Below are 25,209 nucleotides of genomic sequence, written 5' to 3'. Positions count from 1 at the left end.
CCTAGTCACAGATAATAGGAACCGTCTTGTTAAAATAACCTTAAGATTACAGCATTGTGATAATCCAGCTGTGTTCTGTGCAACCACTGAAACAACAACAACAAAAGTATCTTTGTTTTTCCTTTGCAACATTTTTAAAATGTCAATAAATATCTTAAATATGATTTCTTTTTTTTCAATAGAGTGATACTAGGATGCCTGACAGTTTTAAGGTAAATACAAGCAGATTTCGTATCCACTTAATGCAACAGATTTAGTAGTAAAAATAATTCTATTTTATGTGGAAGAAACATAAAGGGGCTAAGGCGACGTCTTGCATGTGGAACTGCTAAAATAGTTCAAAAGCGATGCGTGATCCTGAGAACAACAAGCGAGCTTCCTTGCCATTCGAAGGGGCCTCAGGCAGAAGCAGCATTTGCTTCCAGTAGCCCATGCGGGAACGTGCCTGTGCACACATGTTTTCCAAAAGGCGATAGCTGGGAAGACGAACAAGAACAAACCTTTGAATTTGCATTGCATGTCTGGTAACAGGCAGAGGTCGGCGGCACGGAGAACCGCATGGACCTTGCAGAAAGGCTTCTCAGCAGCGGAGAGCAAAGGAGAGGGCTTAACTCACAGCATAGGATTTTGCTCCTTAAGCCTCCCTTCAGTACCGGAGAATGTTTGCTGGTTATCCAGCTGGGTTAGCGATAACACCATTCTTCGGTATACGTGCCCCTGATTTACTTTTATTTTCACTGACTCTGCTTTCATTTTGAAACTTCTTGATTTTCTTAAGCTCAAAGAAAGCTGCCAGCTGTCTTGGGACATCACCCTGAGCCATGGAAATCTGAATGATTCATTAGCCTCCGAAGAGCGAGCTCAAAGCTTGAAACCCTTTTCAGACTCTCAGTAAAAGACATGGATTAGGGGGGATCTCGGTTTCCATCTCCCAGAGAGCTGCCAAATTCCCTTCTCCGCTCCTCCGGTTCTTATGCCACTCTTCAACATCGTGCATTAAATAGCGTGACTAATATTTGTCATGTGTTACTTGTCCTGTCGGGCCTCTGTGGAGGGAGCAATATGGGCATTGTAAATACGTGCATTGTTTTGACTGGCGGTTTTAGGGTTTTTTAATCGAAATATATGCAACTGTGTATGTCAGATGCATGTAAGAAGGCATGGGGTGGAGTATGATTTGGGCCTGGAGCACTCTTTACTTCCTTTTTTTTACTCTTTACTTATATATCTTTATATATCTTTATATATACACTTTACTTTTTATATATGGCACTCTCTTGTTCTCTTGTTAACTTACGGACACTGACCTCTCTCTGCAGCTCTCATGAACCAGCGTATGTCTTAATATGCCTCCCGTGCAAATTATTTTTGTTAGTTCAGCATGTCTCTAATAATCCGTCTCTATAATTTGGTTTTCTCCATTCATTGATTGCCCCAAATATGATTTTGCAATGCAAAGATCCCCTAGTCATAACTACAGAAATGACAGGCAGTACTTTTTGTAATCTCCATATTTGACGCATGAAAGAAGGCTAAATTCCTGTTTGAATAAACAACATAATAAGGTTATTGAGAATAAGACCATTACTATATAAAATTATGTCTAAGTGGCAGATATAATTAACATTGGATTGTAATTACACTAATTACAAGTCACATTAAGATACTCCAGTAATGACAAAGTGAGCACCCTATAATTGAATGGAATAAGCAGGGAAACATGCTGCTCACACTAATTACCTAAATGAGCTAATATGTCTTCAGAGTGACAGTCATGCTCAGTGTTATTACACAGGCAAGACAATTTTGTAAGTTAAAAAAAATTCTAATTTCCTTCCTTCCTTCTCTTCAGGACCCATTTCAAATCATCAGCAGCTTCAGAATTTCTCTCTTGAGCCAAAAATAGAGAGATCCCACAGTTTAGGCCTTTTCTAATTTTGTTCGGCAAAGTACAATTTTCAGGGTTGCACTGTGATTTTGACGTATTCCTGCTGCTTTAAAAGTAAAATTTGGCTTGTTCTGTATTTATTGGTAGGCTCCTTTGACAAGCCAATCCACTGTGATTTTTTTTCACTTGTCTGAATTCGAAACAAACAAAATAATGTAACTTAAGCTCAGCGTGCTCTACAGCATAAAGCATACTTATTTTGTTGGCTCCAGAGTAACAAATATGGCTTATAACAGTCTGGCTCCAGTTGTGCCCTTGAGAGTGGTAAAATTTGAATTATTCAAGGCAATTAGTGGGAGCATTGCAGTGGAACTCAAATTTCAGCTTGAGCTTCTAAGAATAAAAACTAATATAAGAATAGGAATTCTACATATTGTGGAAAAAATGCACATTACTTTTTTCTTTAAACACCTCCAGCTGTCTGGGGCTCTGAGTCGGGAGGAAAAATAACATAACAGACACGTTAACAATCTAAAAGGGTTTGCTAAGAATTAAAAAATAGAGCCAATGCAGTTCATCATATTGCCTATACTTCAAACTTATCTGAAAGATTTATTGTTATTATTTTTACTTTATGTGTGGTTTGATTCTCAGGGACCCAGAATACCAACGATTCCCATTCTTTTGGTGATAGCCAAAAATCGGAAGCATATGGTTTCTTAGCAATATTTCTGACTGTTGTTGTTTATTTTTATCCCCGGGCGTAGGAGGTTCACTCACAGAGCAGTTCAGTGCCAGCACTTTGATGAACTCTTTTCCTGCCACCAGGAACGCCATGAGTTTTTAGGAAGCATCTGAGAGAGGATGAGGAGGTAGTTGAGTGGGATGGTGTCCTCAAATGTAAAGAAATGTCAAAGCTGCTTATGGAAAATGCAATGTAGGGGTGTCTTGAAGGCCCATCCTCCCCTATAGAGAGTGGAGAGGAGAAAAAAGGTGATGGAGCCTCGGAAGCCAAGGTCAGGAAAAAAAACACCCCGGCAAGGAAATTAGGCAATTGGTGGTTTAAAAAAAGATGAAGTCATACTGGTTTTTGAGTTTAAGAAGAAGTAAGGGAGATTTGCAATGTTCCTGTCCTTGGAAGGTGGTTCTTCAGCAGAGCTGAAGAAGTCCTAGGGGAGGGAAGTGGAGGGAGGCAATCTGGAAGAGAGTTAGGGAGAAGGGACACCAGGGAGAGACGGCAAAGCAGCTCCAGAGAACTCAGAAAAAAGGTGAAAAAAGGAGAAAGGGCAATGGGAGGAGCATGGGTAGCATCAGGCATTTTTAAGATGACAGAGGCTAAATGCATGTTTGTACCATGAGAGGAAAGAAGAGGAGAATAAAATGTTAAGGGAATTTGTGACAAAGAAAGAGAAAAAGAGTGATCAGGAGGAGGATTAGGACCGGGGCTCGAATGGGACACAGCCGGCGAGGGAATAGGGGTGTTCAAGGAGGGGAAGTAAACATATTTCTTTCTCATGACCTTCAAGAGAGTATACAGAATTAGCTCAGATATAGGCATCTCTGTTCTAGGCAGTGAAAATTTTATTTGGCTTACAAAGAATCACCAGTTCGATGGACCCCTGAGCCATCGTTTATTGTTCTTACAGGTTAGAAGAGGAAATACAGGAAATAATAACGTCTTAGGTCTGCTTAGACCTTTCATCTGGAGTCCACCTGCATCCTGTGTTGCCTTTTTCCTGATGATGCAGATTCATTTAGGGACCTGATTAATTGTTTAAACATGTAAATCCTTCCTTCTGAAAGATGGAAATGTCGAAGTTGACAACATATTAGCAATCCACACTACCTATGATTTTTGGCCAGTCATATGTGATAACGTATAGAAAAAAGAAATAAAATAATATCTGAGTTTATACTAGCAGTTGGGTTGACTCATTAATCTGCAGGCATGATGCAGATATGTGTTTTACAACTGTCTCGCAGAACGACATTGCTTATATTAATTAATTCCTTATTTGAACAAATAAATGAAAAAATGTTGCCAAAATGTATAAGTACATTTAAAAAAAGACCTCCAGTAACCAAAGTTTTTTGATTGAAAGCATTACCCATAAAAAGTTACCTGAGAGTTTCAATTCCAGAGCAAATTGTGATTTAAATTCGCAAAGCCATCAAATGAATAATTTTAACAGATTCTCAGCTCTTCTTAAACAGATGACTGTGTGTTTGCAACTGAATGTTTGATAAATGAAAAGAGACAAAATGTTCTACTTTTCAGCACATTTTTATCCACAGCTGGTGCACAGACTGAGACTAAGTGTATGTTAGCTTTAGCCGTGATTTTTCAAGTTGAGGTTTACTATATTTAGCCCTACATATATTTAGAATTGATGGAAGTAAATTTTTTAACTTTGGAAAATGTTGCTGAGCTGGACTTTGGTCCAGCTGAAAAGTGTCAGAGGTGCTTCTTGATCCCACGTCTATGATGTTGAGAATTACTGGCTCCAGGGACCCCAGCCGAACCCTGGGAGAGGTCTTCATCGCTCCTAAGGGCAGAGTGAAGCAACCATGAGACACGCTCCTTGCTTCCCGAATACCTACACAGAATCCTACACCCAGATACAGCCTGTTGTAGGCTCCGTGCTTTAATATATTTGTAACAGAAGGTATGTAACCGCTTATTAGGATCGTACGGTATGTTTGAGGCATATCGTACACATTTGGGAAAAATAAAGAAACCTGGGGATTTGCTTAAGCATTTTTAATAATAGTTAATATGTTAGAAAGTCTTTAACTTGGCAGAAACTTTTAGTATATATTTTTCTAAATGGCTGTTTGCCTAACTAGTACAATAATAAAAAGGCAATTTCATATTCCCATTCCTATTCAGTAGGTGTGACTCTGCTTCCACACCTGCTGAAACATTCCTTGAGTCATCACAGTAATTATGAACATCCTTAATTTAATGTTGATGGTTTATATATTCCCTATTAAACATACCCTTAACTTTTACAGAAATAATTGTTATATACATTCTGCTAATAACTTTCTGTGTGGCTGTGCAGAAGTTTTTCAATGTACTGCTCACGTTTCCATCTGTAAAATGGGGTAACGTTGCATTTCTAGCTACTGATTCTATTCTTGTATTGGTATTGGTATTGGTACGGTATTCTCAATTTGCTAAATGCTGTGCAAGTTCTAGCTTATGAAAACGTTATGATAAAGCTGTTGAGTAAAAACGTTATTTGAATGATTATAAAATAAACAGCTCAAGGCACTCGCCATGCTAATCAAAATACCAAAGTTAATTTAGTTGTTATTTAGAATAGCAATTCATTCAGATCGGCAAAAACATAGTTCACAGCCACTCAAGATAAATAACAATCACTAAAAAAAGAGTAATTTATTCCAATTTGATTATATCAGCGTAAGCACAACACTGCTGGACTGAATAGGGAAAACGGAAGGCTCTGTAGCACTTCGCTGTAGCCATCTCTGCCAAACTCCTTTAGCAAAGGTGTTAACGTCGCCCTGGGTTGTATCAGCATTTACTGTAGGCACAGCCACCCTGCAATCAGCCTACGATCTTTCTGCTAACACATTGCTCCCTTTTCTTAATACTGAGATTGGCATAATGTGCCTTATCTGTAACGTGGTGTGACTGCACCTTTTGTACTGCAAAAACACAGCGAAATTTGTCGTGGTCTGTGTACATTCACAGAGCTGCTTTCAGCTGGGCTTCTGGTCGGTCTTGTTGAGCAGCGGGTGGTCCAGGGCTTGCACACATCCTCACGGTAGCTTCAGCATGCGTTTTATTTTAGGCTGCAGAAAGAAAACATCAAACTCCACAGTGAGGGCAGTAAGGGATCTTAACCTGGTCAAACTCTTGCTTCGCTGAAGACGTGAATTAAGGTGGTGATGGCCACAGTCTGGGCTGTGGAGGAGACCTGCATCTGAACGACATGTGGCAATATAAATAATAATCCTCTCGGTTTACTCTGTAATTAAATATCTTTGGTGAGCCACTCCTTTCACATGGTGCAAATATTTATAGCTTGTAAAGAATAGAATATCCAATCAAGAAACAGACTTTTCTGTTAGCGTGGAAAAGGCGAGACATCTGAGAATGAGAAACTTGGGAGACCGTATTTGCTTAGGAGAACAGAAAGACTTTGACCGTACAAAATGTCCTCCAAAGCCAACCCAAATCCTCGTTTTGAGAAGCCCAGCTTTTGTTCAGACTTTTATTAGAGAAGGTGGTGACTCTCTAAAGCTCTGTGAGATGAAAAAAATGTGCAGAAATACCAGGCGTCTGGATTCAGCTGCTTTGCATTGTGAGGTATTCGTCCCCCTTTGGAGCTACCAGGTCTGAAATTCCGTGTTTCTCAGCCAAATAGGAGTTTAATATTGCCTTGCTGGTGGACGTGTGGTCCTACGAGAACAGACCTCCTGGCCTTTGCGTTCCCTGCTCCCACAGCCTGCCAGCCAGGGGGGTTAGCCGTCGTCGCTCCCCTCCGCTGACACCAGCTTTGGATGTATTGGAAAGAAGGAGAGAGAAAACACGGATTTGGTTATAGCCCGCTGAAGTGCAAAATGAATTGCCGTACCTCCATCCTCTCAGAGCCGGCACGGCTCATGATTTATTTTGAAGAAATCTCGTTCAGGTTTTAGGGTAAGCAAAGGGGATCCATCTGGTGATTTTACAGCTCATGGACTATGGAAGGGACTGAATTGACAGCTTTTATAGCTCTGTTGTCTCAAAATCTGAAAACATTAAAAGTTTTTCATTAGAGGAAAATACTGATCAGGAACCAGCCTACGCTGGGAATCCATATGAAGGGCAATTACTGACCAGTTCATTGATATACTGAGTACCAGTCGAATTTAGTAATTTTAAATTTTACACTTTTTATAAAAATAAATGACCCTGTGATTAAAACATCAAGCCTGATAACTCAGGCTTACAGGAAGCAGTGACCAAATTAGCTCACTAAATACTTATCCAGCTTATTCAGATCTCTCTTGAGGAGTTCGAAGCCTTTGTGCCAGGGCTGAAGTTGCTTCTTGATAAGCTTAAGTCTAGGAGACAGGCAGGAACATCTACTTCACAGATTCCTTCGCAGCCTGGAAGTACAATTAATGCCTTCTCCCCATCCCCATCCTGTACAATAGTTGGCTTGATTGGTGCCAGTTGTTTATTACTGCAATTCATTTATATAAACTACCTCCTGTTTATTTTAATGTAAATCAACTAGGGATAGAAATATTCCCAAAGTGGTTTGTCTTTTGTAATGGAATATTTAATGTAGGAATGCTACAATATTGTAAAACCTGAAACCTGCTAAAAGGGCTTCACTCTTGCACCATTTCTGGGTGTAATGAATCAGCAGAGGTACTAAGCAATTTGGAATGAAAGTATATGCCTTGCCCAATTAAGAGAGTAGGGGAAGGATATATAAGCTAAAAGCATCAGACCTCTTGCCAAACAGCAGTTGTCAGTTCTACTTTTAATAAAAACAGCTCATTTGCAGAAAATCGGAGGAAATCTGAAAGGAAAGGGCTTTTTTAAAAATTGAAAAACTATCATCTTGCTTATTAGAAACCGTTATTAAAACTTTAGAAATTATAAACTGAAAAAAAGGAGCTGAGATGAACGGTGCTGTGGATGAGCATGTAAAGGAAGGGCTGTTTCATGCTCTTTTTGCACATATGGCGGTGTGAAATGAATGTAACTGTTATCAGCTATCAGACAGAGTAAAGGTGATGGTCAGGGTTTTATGCATTTTCTTATTCAACTTTTTCTTGTGAAAATGACATGTTTCAAGCCTTAAACCCATCTTTTTCATCTTTTCATCTTTTTCTTGTGAAAAAGATGGGTTTAAAGCTTGAAACGTGGCAAATCCTAGAGAAGGATGGCCTGAGGAAGGAAGTCTCTGAAGATCCCCGTTGCGAATGTGCTCCCCATTCGGTCCATTGACTGTTATGTTTGTTCTACCATCGAAAACCAAATAGTTCACATACCTTGCACCAAAGCTGGAGGACTCCAGGCCTCACGAGGTGCCAGGTTGTCTAGCGTGACAGGACAGGGATTTTATTGCATCTTTTCTTCATCTTCTTGAATCTGGGGCTGATTGAGGGCTTCCTTTCTGCAAAATGACTAGTAGAATATGTATTTGAGGCACATCTTGTCTTTCAGTGACTCAAGACATAGGCACATCTCAAGACTTTAATTTTTCCTATTATTTCATATTTCCATTTCTACTCTGCTGAAATTCCATAGAAGCCTGAAATTTTAGCAGTACATTAATGTTGCTTCTTGCCTATTCTTTTCCTTCCAGTTTCCTCCTGGAATAGAAGGGTGGAATTAAATCAACATAAACCTTTGGCCAGTCTGGAGCAAGCTCTGGCTACCGGTCTGTTTTGCAGAGCTGTTTCAGGCAGTGACCTGAGAAGATTATGAATTCAGTACAGATGTTGACAGCCCAAGTCTACTCTCTGAAATCTGTTTAAACGGCTTTAGTAATAAACGAGGCAAGGTAGTAATATGTAACACTTAAAACCATAATTGAGTAATTTCAGTTATTTTAAAACTTTTATTTAAAGGCACAGAAGAGTGATGTGGTGCGACCAAGCTATTGCTATCAGCTAAGGAGTTTCTGAAGTAAATCCCTGCCTATTCCTGTAACACAGTGAATTCCTGGTGCTGGCTCTTTTGGTAGATTTACAACTGAGCAATACGTTTTTCCATGCTGGCCACGCAGAAAACTTTTTGTAGATGGCTGGTGCCTCCCAGGCCATGGTTATGGGTTGCTGGTTCTATAGCACAAATCACTATTTAGCTGCTTCTGGCTAGTTTCTTCTCAATTCCTAATATTCCTCTTTACTGACAATTTTAAAACTTGGTTTCTGTAATTTATACCATCTCTGAGGCTCATGTCACAAGATATGTGTTTGGATTCCATGCTAAATCCAGAAGCTGGATTTGTGTTACTAAACTAGAAATAGCTTTTTTATTGAATGAGGCTCTAGCAGACACGTATTGTGATTGTATTCCGGGATCCTGGTCAATCTATGCTCAAAAGGGTAGGTTTCAAAAACTAACGTACTTTTGGGACAGAGGCTGTCAAAGACGGATCTATCAAAGATACCCTGCATTAGTCTAATGAAATGAGACTATAAATTATGTCAGTGTGAAGTGAAACACAGTAGTTCTGCTGCATAAAGTGGGACTGGCAGCATCTTCCTTGCTGCCATGTGATATAGTTTCTTAATTACAACCACAGCTGAAATGGGTCGTCTTTGGGAATTGGAATGAGTTCATATAAGCACTTACATTATCAGGAAATATAAATAGTTTATTTATTCATAGGGCAGCTACCATCTTCCTACTATAGGTTTTTGATGGACGCTTGTGCTGTCTCAATCCACTCAGAATGCAAAATTGTTCTTTTGTGCAAGAACTTTATGGCAAAAGCACTATAATTTAATTTAGTATAATGTCTTTAAAACAATGATGTTTGTTTTTTAAATGAATATTTTATATGTTGTGTTTAATTAAAATAAAAGTCTGCTACTGATCTAGGAAACGCAAAACAGACTTGAGTTCGTATTTATGAAGTGTAACAATATTGGCAAGAAACAACTTATCTTGTTTATGAGACATGCCTCCCATTACCGCTACAGATTGCAGACGTTTTATTGCTGAGCTTTACATGGTTTACAATTCAACAAATGTAGCGAAACTGTCATCATGAAAATAAGCCTATAAATGTAGGTTTGGAGGCTTTTGCTTTTAAGGATAGTATTTACAGATCAAAATGTGTTTCCGGTAACTCTGCATTCTGGAAGATTTCTTGATTTAAATCCCTGTAAAGACAGAGCAGTCCTGGGGAACACTATTCCAAACACAAAAGGGAAAGAGGTGAATTTTTTGCATCTATTTCCAAGTTACGTATAAATGACAAAGCTTGGCTTGACTCTCTAGGAAGGGGGTTAATTGGTCTGAGAAGGAGGAGACTTGAAAAAATGAAGATACTTGAAAAGTATTGCCCATGAATAGTGAAATTATTAGCTTTGCTCTTTGATCAGCGGAGCTGCAAGCATTAGCTGTGGCCGTCCCTCTGCTATGAGGAGCATCAGATTGAGAGCTGAGCTCCTGCTGCACCCCTCCATGGCTTTCACAATACTTTGCTCTAATTAATGAAAGCACACCCAGGTCAAAGTATGACTCAAAACTTTTATATTTTTCATTAAAACATCTGACGACATGAAGTATCTCCTGTATCTAGCCATTTAGTTGCATATCTTTCCAGGATACACATTAGCGTGGAGGATCTGTACTTCAATAATAATAATAATAGCATTGCGAGCTGAACACTCTGCTGCGAAAGAGGTAATTAATTAAAGCAACATCCTTGTGATGCCAGCAGATCTTATGCATTTTTCATGTGAGAAAAGGTGAGGTGAGCAGCGAAGTGGATGTGCCATGCTCGTACCATGTGGCACGGGAAGAACGGTGACTAAAATTCATGACTTTCTCCTTCCAGACAGCGTGCACAGTAAGGGCAAACGCAACCTCTTGGTGGTAGCTAGATGCCATGAAACTGGTCAGCTCACTCAGTTGCAGGGGTAGGTTTTTATAAAAGATTTGTTGTTTTCTTGCTTCATATCCACGTTTATTCAATGGGGACAAAAGAAACGGGAACAAACCAGAATAGGTTCAAGCTACAAAGTGGTACAAACCTCTGAGCACTGTGGTGCAGGACAGTTTTTTGAGACCTTGTGCCTGTCTTCTCCTCTGCTCCATCTCATCCTGAGCATGTTCCATGCTGCCAAATTTCTTCTAAGGTTTTTCAGACGACTCAAAATCCAGAGATTCATTATCTTCTGACTTACTCATTTTTCACATAACAATATTTTGACCAGTTTAATCATCTGCATGGAGAGTGTGGAAGTCTTGGCAGCTACTTGGCATACTAAGATAGATTCCCAAAAAGACCAGATACGCTTCTGAAATGTTGGAGGGGAAATGATGATATGTAATTTGCTTATTAATCATATGCGAGACAGACAGAGTAATGCCTCTGCTCCTCACTTACTTCCCCCCCTCTCCCCAAATTCTTTCTTGTCTGAATACCTGAATCACTTGGGATAGAAACCTGTGCTTTGTTGTTTCATGTTTGTTTGGCTCCGTGTCTTCTTTAGAAAAGCCAAATGAGTTTCTTAAATGTTGTGCTTTGTTATGCTGTGTTTTTGAGGTTTCTAATAAAGTTCTGTCAGTACATTTTCTAAATTTATATAACTTTAAGTCTGAACAGTGTAAGTCTTAAATGTGTAAGTAGTCAACAGCTTTTTAGCTGCTGCACACTAGACCCATTTTTTTTCTCGTTCCCCTGAAAAAATAGTGAACTCTGCGCTCAAGCAAGGTATGCGACCTTTATCTTCATTGTAATGTTGATGCTCTTTTAACATTTCATACCTTAAATTTACCATGTTTTTGCTGAAATAAATAGGACTACTTTAGATAGTTGGATTCTTGGTGGTAAATCTATGAGAAATTGAGCTTGTATTAGACAAAGTCAAATGCCTTTTCTGTGTGAAATGGGAGGCGGTGTGAAATAACACAACATGCAGAAAGCTAGATATTATGTGTTCTCTGATGTCTACACAGCCAGGCAAGTATCAGTGCAGAAAGTGATTATTCCAACATATTTCGTATCCATATGTTTATTCCTCCTTTCTTACAAGATGGCAGCTTGCACGTAATGAAAAAATGTGCAATAGGCTTAGATCCGTTGCTGCATGAATGCAGCAAGGTTCTTGAACAGGAGTGATCTTGATATTGGCCTGTATCAGAGTTGAATGCACTTCTGCTGTGCTTGTACAGAAATCTTCAGTAGTGGGTGCAGCAGATTTAGAAGTGCCCGGAGTAGAATTCTGAAGTAGGGACAGACAGGTGGGTCGTTGCATCTAGCTGGAAAATATAAAGGAAAAAAGGAGAAGAGACTATTGCAATAACTGCCAGCTGCTGTGCTATTTCTCGCTTTCTAACTAGTTGCTTATTGAACTAGATAGAAAAGTACAAAGTGTTGCAGTTCTGTGCCGAGATCTGTAGCCTGTCCTAGGCTGGCTCTTACTGGAGTCACTGAACACAAATGCAATGGAGGTATTAAGTGTTTTTTAGACATAGATGGGGCAAAAGGAGTTGGCCTTGGTAGGTGCAGAAGGAATTTTGTGAATGTATGAGTTCATGTAGATATTAGTTATCCATTATGTAAGGATGAGAAAACTGCATTTGTAAATATTGTTCATTGTACTACAAAATGTGGGGTTTTTTACATTTCCAGTAGGTTGTAGTATAACCTATTGGTTCTAATATAACTCACTGGTAGGTTATCATAAGGTAGGTAGGTTATAACATAACCTACTGTAAAGAAGACTGAAAGCCTTAATGCTCACTTAGGAATTTAATATGCCAGATGTTTACTTTTCAGATGAGAACACACTTGAAATTTATGAATATTTAGATCTTATCTTATATATTGCAATTAATTGAAGCAATTAGGCTTTATTCTCATTCCTTTGACTAGCGGATAGATATTTGAAAGTCACTTTTGTAAGAATTACAATCAATCAGCTAAAATCAATTCCATGAACATTTTTGTAATTATTCATGTTCAAAAAGTTATCATCTATCTCAGTTACAGCACTGATACGTAACACTCTTGATGCTCATTTATGACACTCCGCTAATGCTTAAAATAAATACTATACACTGCTAAAAGGTTTGAGATGCCACAGAGGTTCACCTGGAGATAAGAAGTCGGGTTTTGCTCTCCCTTCATTTGGGCATGGTGTTCGTTTGCTGTTGCCAGTGGGAAGTTTCCTCCAAAGCCGGCTCTTCTGGATAACCCCTGCAAAGCAGCGGGATACGGCCCGTTCAGGCTCCCCCGACACCTCCCGGGAAGCCTGTCCCTGCTTGCACAAGGATGTTGTCTCTGCTAAAAGACTGCGTTTGAATCCAGCTGGGTTTGGCCCCCTTCACTCTGCTTCCCAACCCCAGGCAGGGTTTAGACCAGCACAGAGCGCAAGTTTATTCAACAAACCTTAGCAAAAATGTAGGGGAGAGTTTCAAAGCTCTTGTTGGCTGCAAGATTTTACAAGAGGAAAAAGTTCAGTGTGAGTTAATTTGTCAGAAGCTGCTGCTTTGCTTGTTTCCAAATATCTCACCTGGAATCGCCGTGCTGTGTCTGGGGGTGACTGATCCATCTGTCAGTGGTAATCCTGGATCCCCTCCCGGCAGCCAGCTAGAAAATATTCCTCTGCATTCCTGTAATTAGCTACGGCCTCCTAATTCTTTTCAGTGCAAATTTATCATTTATATTTCTTTCCTATCCTGGTTTGGTTTGTTTTTTTCAGATTCGACCTCTTCCTCTCTTTTCAGATGTTCCTGGAATTTTTCAAGATTCACTGCAGATCATGCAACAGAAAACAACAATAATTGTGTAAGTGTTGTCTAAGTAGCATGTGCTCAGGCTTTGGAGCTATCACCTACAGCATCTTTGGACACGTTATTTATTCCCAGATCCAGGAGCGCAACACGGTGTCCAGGATCTGAAGCCCATTAAGTTTGGCAGTGGAAGCTTTTTCTTCTAATATAGCTGTAATCTCAGCTCCGGATGGCTGGTAGCTAAAAGGGAGGCTGGGGAGCTTGCTTTCCCTCCCCTCATTTTCGCCACTTCTAAATTTTCTCCCAGGCTTTATCCTGGGGCTTTTATCCCGCTCCGCTCCCCAGCTTCCCCGTCCGGGCTGCTCCCCCTCCCGCCTCGCCTCTCCCCCCCGCTGATCCCATGGCTCCGGAGAGTGAACTCACCGGCCACAAAACCCATTTCCACTCGCTGTCCTTCAAGTGTGCCTCCTATCAGGGCATTCTTTTTGTGACATTAAAGGCATCGGAGAGACCTATTTTAATTTCTAGTCCCTCAATCCATCTGAAGATGCCTCGCTTTTATGTTGGCTGTTACAAGCGCAGGAGCAAAAAAGCTTTTACGTAGAAAAAATTTAGAAGAAAGGTCTCAAAGATGGCAAAGCTGTTCTGTTTTACTGGCACAGAGAGTCACTTTTACTAGTTGAGTTCAGACTGCTGGCAGCTTGTTAAGCTGCATAACGCAGGAGCTCCATGTTGCTGAGATGACTTTTATTATGCCGCGTGCATAATTATTTACGGAAAATATTCTTTGTCTTGCTTTCTAAGTCAGAGGTGCCTAGTTACAATTCACTTTGCAGTCATGAGGCTGTCTTTGCAGACATTTTAATGTACCTGGATAGTAGACAAATGCTTCAGATGATTTATTTTTTTTCTTTTCACATTTTGCTAACATAAGTGGTTACCTATCCAAATATTGGACCATAAAACTGCATTCAAATGTTGCGAGTACAAAATATTTATTGGGGAAAGAGCCTTGAAATGTCGTCTGAAATGTTTGGAAAAATTTAAATTTGGCTCTGATGAGCCGTCAAGAATGGTGCATACTCAGGATAATATTTACATCTCAAATGCAGATAATAATAATAAGCAAACCCTCCCACTTTATTCTGTCAGCAACACTTACAAGTGTGCTGAAGCCACTGTAACACACTATCATGCTTTCTAATGACTATAATTCATCATGTGAAGCTATCAGCTTGAAAATAAAATATTGCTACATAGCGTGGAGATTGATAGCCATGGCTTGTTTATTGATTGCACTGGAAAAATGAAAAAAAGGGGATAAAAGATTAATTTCTTTGAAGCTGATAGCACCATGATAGCTGATTTGAAACCTGCCATTTTCTTTTTTACAGTTCTGTATAATGTGGCTGCAACACAGAAAGATACAGAAAATATGGTGTTATCATGCAAAAGCCAACTTCACATTATTTTTCCTTCCATATGTTTTTCAGTGCATTAAATATTTAAAACAGTGTCATCACTCTTCGAAAATGAATATACCTGTCAACTCACCCCTATTAGTCCTTTAAGTCTCAGGTTTTCTCAAACTTTGAAGAGTCTTGAATTCCATAACAGAAAAATCTTTTTGAAATAAGAGGAAAGCCAGTTGAACAAAACATGTAAAAGGGCAAGGTACCTTTTTGCCTAAATAAATCAGATGAAATATGTTTTTTCTCTTTTCTACCTTCTTAGTTTGAACTGAGTGAACCAGATTCCTGGTTCCTGAAATTCACGGTCCCTCTGTTGAGGGCAGAACAAGCCGATAACAAAACTAAAGACCTTGGGCTGTAGGACAGGTCAGTGAAGCCTCAAATCAAACAAAAAGAAGGGGTAGGGGTGATAGGAACGTTGGAGTCAATGCTACAAAATGGGCTAACAGATCCATTAATGAATTTGGTGCAGTGTAGGTCTCTCCTCTTCCCTACTTGGGAATGCTTGCAATAGCAACTGAGAAGATTTTCCATAATTCTGAGGCACAATTATTGCGGATCAAATCATGTGCATTATATACATCTTGCTGGGTTCCAATTTCAGCAGTTTTATTTGGTTCCGAATTTGGTAGCCATGGTTACGACCACTCAAAAGTAATCTCCACTTCTGAAAAAAATATGACCTTAATGTCTTTTTGTGAAAGTAAGAAAGCACAAAGACATTTCCAAGTATCTGTATTTGTTAAATTCCAAATTGCCTTTCTAAAAATACAGTTATGAACTCCTTGGGAATTAGGAAGAAGAAATCTATTTCAGAAAGCACATTTTAAAGCAATTTTATGCTGAAATGAGTCCTAAAATTCTGGCCTTTTGTTCTTTGTCATGGAGGCATAAGGAAAGAGAAGCCAGTGATCATCCGTAGGTTACGGCGATCAGAATGAAGAGCGTTTTCTGATCTTCCTTCTACTTGAGCTTTTACTGACTTCAATGGAACTCAGCGTCTTCATCAGTTGCAAATTCAAGGACCAAACTCTGTTCCATTAATACCATTGTCATCTGTGGAGCTAGCTAACAGATGATTTGTTTAAGACTGTTCCGGCTCTAATGGCAGGTTCAGATATGGTTTATAGGTTTTTAATCTTTTAATTCTTGCTTGCCTCCAATTTGCAAGTGATTAAATAGCCTAAGAATAAGAAACAAAATCGTTGTCAGTGGTATAATATCTATACTTTATTAAAAAAAAAGCAGCTTAATATTTTGGGGGTATTTTTCTATTAAAACTGGGCTTGAGATTTGGCATGAGGAGCCCGGAGCCTTTTGTAGTGGTGGAATTTGTGTCACTTCTCATGTTCTCCCTTGGTCCAGCTTTAACACCAGTCAAGGGATGTTACAAAAATTTCTTGCTCTTTTCAAGATCTTGGGCAACTAGATCCAATGCTGTGTACTATAAAAATACAAATATTCAAAATGTGAAGTTGGAAGGCTATAATGATTACATTACTTTTGTTATACCATTAAGATAATGCCAGTTTGATAAATCCTCCTTATAAAAAACCCAAAGCGTTTGGTTTCAGAAACAAGAAAAACGTCACTAGGGAAACTGATGATTTCTGGCCTTTGTAACTAACATTGAAGAAATTTTCTGTGCTGCTTCTGAAGCTACTCTTTGGGAGACGGACTATTTGCAGTCAGGTTTCTATGGGGCGTATTGTATGATACTAGAAAAGTCATTCCATCAGTCTCATTGTCATGTTACTTAATTCTTTACACTACTGTGGGAGCTATGGCATGAATGTTTGATATATTCATGGTAATTAGAAAATGTAATATTCTGAAGAGCCAACAGAAGTTCACAATATAGAAAGTTTTTACTGAAGTATTGCATTCTGCGTTGCTTGCTGCAATCCGTGGTCATAAACGACAGAAGTTGTGGTCCTACTAATTACTCTAAATATTTATAAGACAGTCGTAACCATTTTTGCCACTTTGACTGAAATCCCCACATGCACAAATAATGTCAGCAGTACTTAAGAAATATATTTGAATAAATCAGATTTCAAAGACATTCACGTTCATCTATCTGTTAGCTTCACAGTCCCACACAAGGACCTCACCACATCTCATCTCTTATTTTACATATTTTTGACAGCATATGAAATGTCCTGAAATTTCAAATGGACTGATTTACTTTTTTTTTCCAGCTATATTTCAAGAAACTTGGTGTCTGTAGATAGTTTTACAGTGTAAGCTAATATTGTCAGAGAAATGTAATTCATTAATGATTTGACCAAAATTTAAAAGCCATTAAATCAGAAGGCAGCATGTTGTGTTGTCATGATCTCTGATGACATGGGACATCTATGATAATGTAGATGAGGAGTTTTATGATGGAAGAATACCTTCACTGGAGCCTTTCCTCCAGTGCTGAATTCCTTCCAAAATGAGGGATATTGGGGAAGCACACAGTCTTTAGACATACAGAAATTCATTAAAAAAATACTGCCTGGGTAGCTCTATGCTGTATATTCACCTGTGAGTTGTATTTTATAACATTTTAAAAGTATTTTCTTCATATAGTAATACTGTTGAGTCTTTGCTTATACCATATATGAATGTGAAACTGAAATTTGCACAAATAATTGGTACGAGAGATCTCAAATGAAGTTATCATCTGTGCTTTTCTAGACAAGAGAGGTTCAGCTAAGAGTGTGAAATTTGTTTTCATAGTTCTGCATACCTAACAATGTACCAGGATTAATTAATTATTCGTGAAGGTCTTTATCAGTCTCCACATTTTATTGTCATTATCTACAGTGGCTATTATTAAGTGCAGAGAATGCTGGTAAAAAAGCAAGTATTTCTAATACTAGAAACTGTCTTCGAGGACTGTCACATGGAGAGAAAAAAGATATCAGAGCAAATAGTTTGACTGGATCATCCCCTGATACCCTGACGAATTTTGCTGATGATACCAAACTGAGTGGGGAAGCGGACACTTCGGAAGGGAGAGCCACCCTGCAGGAAGACCTGGATAGGCTGGAAGAGTGGACCAACAAGAACCTTATGAAATTCAACAAAGACAAATGTAAGGTCCCGCGCCTGGGAAAACATAATCCAGGAGTGCAGCACAGGCTGGGATCTACCCGGCTGGGGAGCAGCTCTGTGGAAAGGGACCTGGGGGTCCTGGTGGACAACAAGCTCAAGATGAGTGAACAGTGTGCTGCTGCGGCAAAGCAAGCCAACAGGATGCTGGGTTGCATCAACAAGGGCATCACCAGCAGAGTTAAAGAAGTCGTTATCCCACTCTACTCAGCGCTTGCCAGGCCACACCTCTGAAGACTGTGTTCAGTTTTGGTCCCCGCTATACAAAAAAGAAGTGGACAGGCTGGAGAGGGTCCAGAGAAGGGCCACAAAGATGATCAAAGGACTGGGAAGCCTGCCGTATGAGGAAAGGCTGAGAGAACTGGGTTTGTTCGGCCTTGAGAAAAGAAGGCTTAGAGGTGACCTTATCACCATGTTCCAGTATTCAAAGGGTGGCTACAAAGAAGATGGAGACTCATGGAGTCACATGGAAAAGACGAGGGGTAATGAGTACAGGTTACTCCTGGGGAGATTCCACCTGGACACAAGAGGAAAATTTTTCACGATGAGAACAATCAGCCATTGGAATAATCTCCCCAACATAGGGAGATTGGTGATTATTGGGGGATTATTTGGGATTATAATGGGATTATTTGGTGGATTCCCCAACATGGGACACTTACAAGATTTGGCTGGACAGGGTGCTGGGTCACCTTGTCTAGACCGTGCTTTTGCCAAGAAAGGTTGGACCAGATGACGCTTGAGATCCCTTCCAACCTGGTATTCTATGATCCTATGAGTCTCTGAAAGTTTTTTGCAAATATATGTACCCATATACATACAGATATACACACATATACACGCATGTATATACACACACATGCCTACCCCCCCATATATATAGATAGGTATTACTCTGGTGAGTTCCAAAAATATGTTAGTTAAAAATAAATAAATCCAACATGTCCAGTCAAGGATTTGTTTTAAGCAGAAACTATAGCTCCCAGGACTTTGTACGTTTTAATTTTGTCTTTGTACTACAAAGAGAAGCCTTTGTTTGCACTCAGGAAGAGCACCTGTGGAATCTTTAAACATTTTCAGGCATGTTTTAAAAGCTCATCCTTGTGGTAAAGATTTAATCTATCAAAGTGGTATAAATAATGTAGACATAGCCTTAGGTGTCACTTCTTCCCCTTGCAGGTCGGAAAATAACAGAAGTATCGCTCTGCTGCATTTTAAAATATTGCTCAGGCATGGCAGTGACAGGATCCTGTGCTACCCTTGAATTATAGGCATCTACCTATCTATTACTGATTATTTATAAGGTCCAAAGCCACACGTACAAACCACCAGGCTTCTGACCCAGGTAAAAACATAAATGGCAAAATAGCGTCTTATTAAAAAACAAAAAAGTCACACGTATACCTCTAAAGGTTTTGCTTTTCAAGTAATTAAAAAGAATTACTCAGCAGAGGTTAGTTGATTTATGTTTGACAGATGACATACTGCTTGATGAATGTCTCTTGAAAACTAAATCTCTCTCTAAGACAAAGCCACCTCAGTTTTGGTAAGATTGAAGTAAAAAGACCTACAGTATGCAACATAAAACATACTTCAGTTATGCAGAATTCAAAAATATTAATGTTTTGCCAAAAGTCTGTTTTCAGAACAGGATCCAGCAGAGCAGCCGCAGTTATTGTAATGTATCTGCACCAGGCTGAGTTCACAGCTCCTGCGAGGTCCTCCTCGTGTTTGAGAGGTCATTCATTAGTAGAAAAAATAACTCCAAAACCTTCCTTCCCATTTTCATTAAATATCTGTATTTTGTATCATGTCTTGAAAGATCTCTTTTGGCCTGGACGTTGATGTATTGTGAAATCAGATTAGTTTAATAAGTGTAAATTTAATTATTTCATGCAGTACTGGACTTATCATACCACTTAGATTCAGAAAGGTGTTTTCTATTATAGACATAATGACTGAGAAAGATGATAATTTATGGGTGAATGTTTCATACGAAAGTACAACTGGTGAAGTGCATTGCAATGCACATTTACAGTCACAAGCGATGAGGCACTTCACGTGTAGTTCCCTCTATAGGATGCACTTATAAAATGTGGCATTTCTTTCCCTCAAATATGCATCTGTGAAAAGATCATCTTATAATGTGAAGACCAGAGTTGAAGAAGTGATATTTATCTGTTGCTTCTTCAAACGTCCTGAGTTGCATAAATATCATGCTTTGTATGTTTGCCATGTACACATTCAATGCACAAGAAGGGCTCCCAAACTGGGAAGCGAGTTTAAAAGGTGGGTTCAGCGAGTGTTTTGGCTTGCTGGGAATCAGCATTGGTTTGTGGGCTTGCTCGGGAGGGGTCGGGGTCTCTACTTGGGCTGTGTGACAGAGAAAAGAAGCCTTCAAAGGAGGGTGAGATGAAGGGGAAGACGGTGCTTTGGGGGTGATGGATGTTTGGGCACGTACAGAGGACCGCTCTCTCCTTCTGAACTTGCATTGCTAGCCAAAACCAGATCAATGCAAGCGTAATGCTGACACTTCCCCACATATCTGAAGGAACTGCAAGCCTAGACTTAACAGACACCTGCTCTTTCTTTAATTTAGCATTTCAAGACAACTAAGCCTGGGAAGGGTGTTGCTGTCATTTCTCATTTGCATCACCTTCCGGGCTGCTGCATTTGGTTTGGAGAGGCGGCTCTGGAGGGTCTGCTCCAGAGTGAGAAGTGTCTCCGGGAGGAATTTCTGTCTCGTCCTGTAAAACAGGGCTAGCCCACCTGCGTCGCAGCAGTCCCGAGGGCCGGCCCTCATTTGCGGAGGTTCAAAAGGTTCAAATATGTAGTCATGATTCATAAAATATGCAGCTGAACCTTTTATCCTTGTAAATCTGTGTGATATTGTACACAAATGTCTTTGGTGTCTGACCAGTGCAGTGTTAAATGTGCACATTTTGCAGTGTAGGAGTTTCCGCAAATACTCGCAAAACCTGCAGAATGAAGGTGTGACTGGTCAGAAAGCCATAAAGAATAAGAAACAGTGGAACAAGCCAAGAGGCAGCATAGCATGGCCGTCACGCATTCAGCAGGTGCTTCTTTGTCTCTTCCGGCGTCTCAAATTAATTCTTTGAAAGCCTTCAGCCAGATCACCAGCGGTGTAAAAAGATGTACAAGGGAAAAGGGAAAGAGAACAGAAAAACCAGTGATTTTTCTGCTTCCAGAACTGTGTATGAGAAAGAAGACAACTGTTCTGCAGCTTATTGGGCGCATCCGTTGTCGAGGGACACGGCACAGCTGGAGCCGTGGCGAAACATTGCGTGCGTTACCTTCTGCCTTGGGGTATATCCCTTCCCTATATTGCCCTGGGAGGCTCTTGCATGGTGCGTTAAGGAAAGCAAAACAAGGGTGGGGAGGCAAATTCTGCTGGGTGCACACCGGGGAGTCCTGTGTGGTGGGGACAGCCTTCAGCCCTGGTCCTTTGTGCTGTGAAGAAGTGCCGTGTCCCACCTGGGCATGAAATGTGACCTTTTACGTATTCCGGGCATTGCACAGAAGCATTTGTATGCGTAATGTAAGTGGCTTAACTTCATTACAGGTCTTGCTGCAATTACCGGCGTTGATCTTAACTCCGCCATCGGCAAATAGAAGTAAGATATTATTGTATCAGCTAGGCGAAAATCCAGAGTGAGGAACATTTGCTAAAAGATGTAGAACGGTCAGAAATATCTGTAAGCATTAGTTTAAAAGATTGGGTGATTTTGGAGCGTTAAAGGCGTGGCAGTATTTAAATAGAAAGTTGTAGATTAAAGCAAATAGCAGGGAACTGTCTGAGGCTTAACCTGATGCAATACAAACATTTTAGTGTAAAAGGCCAAGGTCAGCAACAGTGCTGATGCTTGAAATCACATACCTCTCCAGTGGTACTCCTGGGGTGAACTCTGCCCCTTTAGGGTGTAAATACCTAAAAGTTGTTTCTTTTAGCTCTTACGGATTTATCTCATCATACAAGCAGTGTATCTCATCTCTGCCTGTGAAAAGTAGTTTTAACGCGTCTCCTGGTTTTTACTGGTGGAAATGAGGTTGAAAAGTTCATGGGTTCCTGTCTTACCATGCAACTTTTCTGTAGTGGAAGCCCACACTGGCTCCAGACTTTACATGTATTTTAGCTACTGGCTCTGTAGAGATGAAAAACTATTATAACCCTGTAAAGTAATCCCTGTTAAACCTTATAATTCCTGTAAAGTTTTCTAATTCCTGAAAACTTTTCTAACTCTCCTTTGGTTTTGTATGCCAAGGATTGAATTTTTGAGAGGGAGGTATTAAAAACTGGGGAAAAAAAAAAAAATGTCAGCTATATTCAGTTTCAGGTACAAAAATTAATTAGCCAAAGAATTTCAATTTTAGTACTGGCAAGTCATACGAAATGAGCTTTCCTATGGGAAAAAGAAAAGTTCAATTAAAACAAAAGACCTGTGTGGAAGAGATTCTGCAAATTATTTCAAGTTCGGTTTTCAGATCGGTGACAAATTAAGAGGGATATTAAGATTTTATTCAGGTCTGCATTTTAAGAAACTCTAACTATACCAGTGTGCAAAAGATAAATAGAATCAGTTCTGCATGACTTCTGATATAAAAACTAATAGGATGGAAAATTACTATGAAGTAGACGAAGTGCCTAGATATTAGATAATTAACAGTGCTTAGTTGAAGTTCTGTAACAGTTGACTGACAACAAGGATATTCACTGTCTATAACCTGAGAGCAAAGTCTCTTTCTTTACTTGGCTTGACAGAAGTGATTTAAAAACAGCAAAGATGATAGAAAGGACTGTATCACAACAGTCTAAGAAGGATTTGCTCATATCCTCATTGCCCATTGCAATGCTCTTTCTTACTCTCCTTCCCCGTTTCTGCTTTGTTTATTGTGCTTTGGATATTTCTTCTAATTTCTTGCAGTGTTGTAGTGCCCAGATACCCCGGTGCTGTTCAGAGCCCATCTCAACCAAGTGCTTTATACAACCTAACTAGATTCATCTCATCTAGCCTGGAGCACTTATGAAGAACATGAGTTCATAGTAGTTTTGGTCCTGACTTTTGTGAAGGCAAATGAATAATTCCTATATATAGCCTAATTTAGTCCTTACACTCTAAGAATTTAAATTTAAATTAGCTCATTTAGTCTAGAATAAGTTGCCTTTCCACACAGGCATCTCAGTTAAGTGCCTGAACTCAGGTGGATGAAGTCAACAAGTTTGCAAGCTTGTTTGATGAAGACAAGGTTTGGAAAAGCATCTGGGAGCTTCTCATTGAAGGTCAGAGGCAATTTCATATATCTTGATGAAATCACAGATTGCAGAGAGGGTTTGCGTAAGCAAGTGCAGTAGATCAGTGTCAGAGTCTGGAGGACAGCAAGGGAAGTCCAAATTTTTTTTGCTCTAATGGTCTGCAGTAACGTACTGGAACCCGTCCCGACATGAGTGCTTTCTCTGGCTGCGTATTCTAGCATGCAAGTAACAGTTGCTTTAGTTTTGTATATGAAAATATATAAGAACATAAGAAATGACCTACTGGAACAGGCCAGTGTCCATCTCGGTCCAGCCTTCTGTCTCTGAAAGTGCAATAGGAGTTGCTATTCTGGGAGAGCCAAGCCTGGCCACGTGAAGAACAGAAAGCACAATAGCTCAGAGCTGTTGGGAAGCATAAGCAGTTAAAATACCGAGACTGAGCTGACTTTCCTTTTTTTTTATTTTTACCCTAGGTGCTGGGATGCTGTCAGGATGACATTGGTAGTTAATTTTGACAGTAGGTTTCTTTTTGGAGCTGTTGAGTAGGTATTTTTCCCTCTTATTTTTGGCTTAATTTGGAATAATTGTTATGACTTCTGAGGGCTTACATACCTAATTATGTTATTGTAGTTTAACCAGCTACTGCACTTTACCTTCTGTTTGGCCAAGAACCCATGCAGGGACTTACTTTGGTTCGGGCGATATGTGTTGGTTCATCAAGCCACATAAATCTGCTTGTATGCATGAATCCAAGAAAAACAGTGCAGGGCTGGATGTATTGCACTTTGAAGACAGCGATGGAGTTCTAGTTCTTGGGTGTGGTAGATACATCTTTGGTCTATCCCCATAATCACACAGATGGATGGGCAGGCAGCTGGATAAAAAGAATATATCTTCACTTGGGTTAGAAGAAAAGGAAACGGTTTCAAACATAGCTTTGGCTTTGAAAGTTATAACAGTAAGTGGAAGAACAGTAGGTCACCTTTGGGCTCCAGCAGGCAATCCGTGGTGGAGGCAATGCTGAGAGCGTATTCCAGGGTGCTGTTGTGGGCAGGCACTGATGATGCTGAGCTTGCCACTGGCAAGCTCTCTGAGGACGTCTGGTGAGCACCAGAAGGTCCTGGTGCAGACTTCACTGCCATGATATGGTGGTCCCAGCATTGTCATGGGTTACTGCAAGCTGAACCCTGGTCCTTCCCTCTCTGTGGCACAACGAAGAGTACTGAGGCTGCAGAGGAACAGCAACATATGTGTTGTGCAGTGTCGGGTAATGAGGATGGGTCATTCCCTCCATTGCAGAACCTCATCTCCGAGGAGATAAAGAGGATGGATGAGGACAGGGAATATGTTCTGGGAAACTATAAAGGACAAGCCAGCAAGAAAGGCGATGCCAAAAGGAAACAGGAAACATGGACAAAAGAGCGACAAGGATTTTCTAAGAGTGATTCTCTTGATCAGTCTGTATGTGTGCTTCTCTCTCTAATAGCTATCAGACGCAGCACTCAAGCTAGTTAGAGAAATCCGTAATTTAAAGTACTTTAAGAAGGCCCTCGGCTCAGAGCAAGGCACAGGCTTCCGTGGAGACCTCATTTACCCCAAGCATGCTCGGAGCCCTCCGTGGTTTTAGCACGGCTGAGCCTAAATTAACATTCCATTTTCGCTGCTTTGCAGACACAATCTATCTGCAACATGATATTTATCCGTACAGCTGGCAGCTGTGGTGTCAAGTGCTACAGATAGATGAGACCATTACTCCGATACAAATATTTTCTTTTTCCACATTCATTCTTTGAACAATCCCACACAACAAAGTTTGCAGCAAAATCGTACGGGACGAGAGTCAAAATTCCTCCTTCTCTCTTTCATAAAAGGGAATTTGGACTCTATATAGTCCAAAGATACGGAGGGTAAGTGGCTGCTTCCTGTTTTACTGGGCAGGTTAAAAAAGCAAGTTCCACTTGTAAGTAACTAGCAAAAAGTACGCTTAAAGTAAGTATTTAGCACTCTAGTTTGCATAATACAACAA

General features: G+C 40.0%; 1 long non-coding RNA gene across 24 annotated transcripts in view; it reads left to right on the top strand.

Annotated features, from left to right (window-relative positions):
* LOC142414722 (uncharacterized) overlaps positions 1-25,209 on the top strand; it is a 360,090-nt gene that overhangs the window by 192,194 nt on the left and 142,687 nt on the right. For 21 of the 24 annotated variants that reach the window (XR_012777173.1, XR_012777191.1, XR_012777190.1 and 18 more), the window contains one exon: positions 183-11,567. The exons of 1 other annotated variant lie outside the window; for it this stretch is intronic. This is a non-coding gene — a long non-coding RNA (uncharacterized LOC142414722). Of the gene's footprint in view, positions 1-182; positions 11,568-25,209 lie in introns of those variants that run through there. 2 more of the 24 variants (XR_012777192.1, XR_012777178.1) reach the window with 2 other exon arrangements.

Source organism: Mycteria americana, chromosome 9 (genome assembly GCF_035582795.1).
Source record: "Mycteria americana isolate JAX WOST 10 ecotype Jacksonville Zoo and Gardens chromosome 9, USCA_MyAme_1.0, whole genome shotgun sequence".
NCBI lineage: Eukaryota > Metazoa > Chordata > Aves > Ciconiiformes > Ciconiidae > Mycteria > Mycteria americana.
The sequence above is the reverse complement of the archived record's forward strand: the minus strand, read 5'-3'. Positions and strand labels throughout refer to the sequence as shown.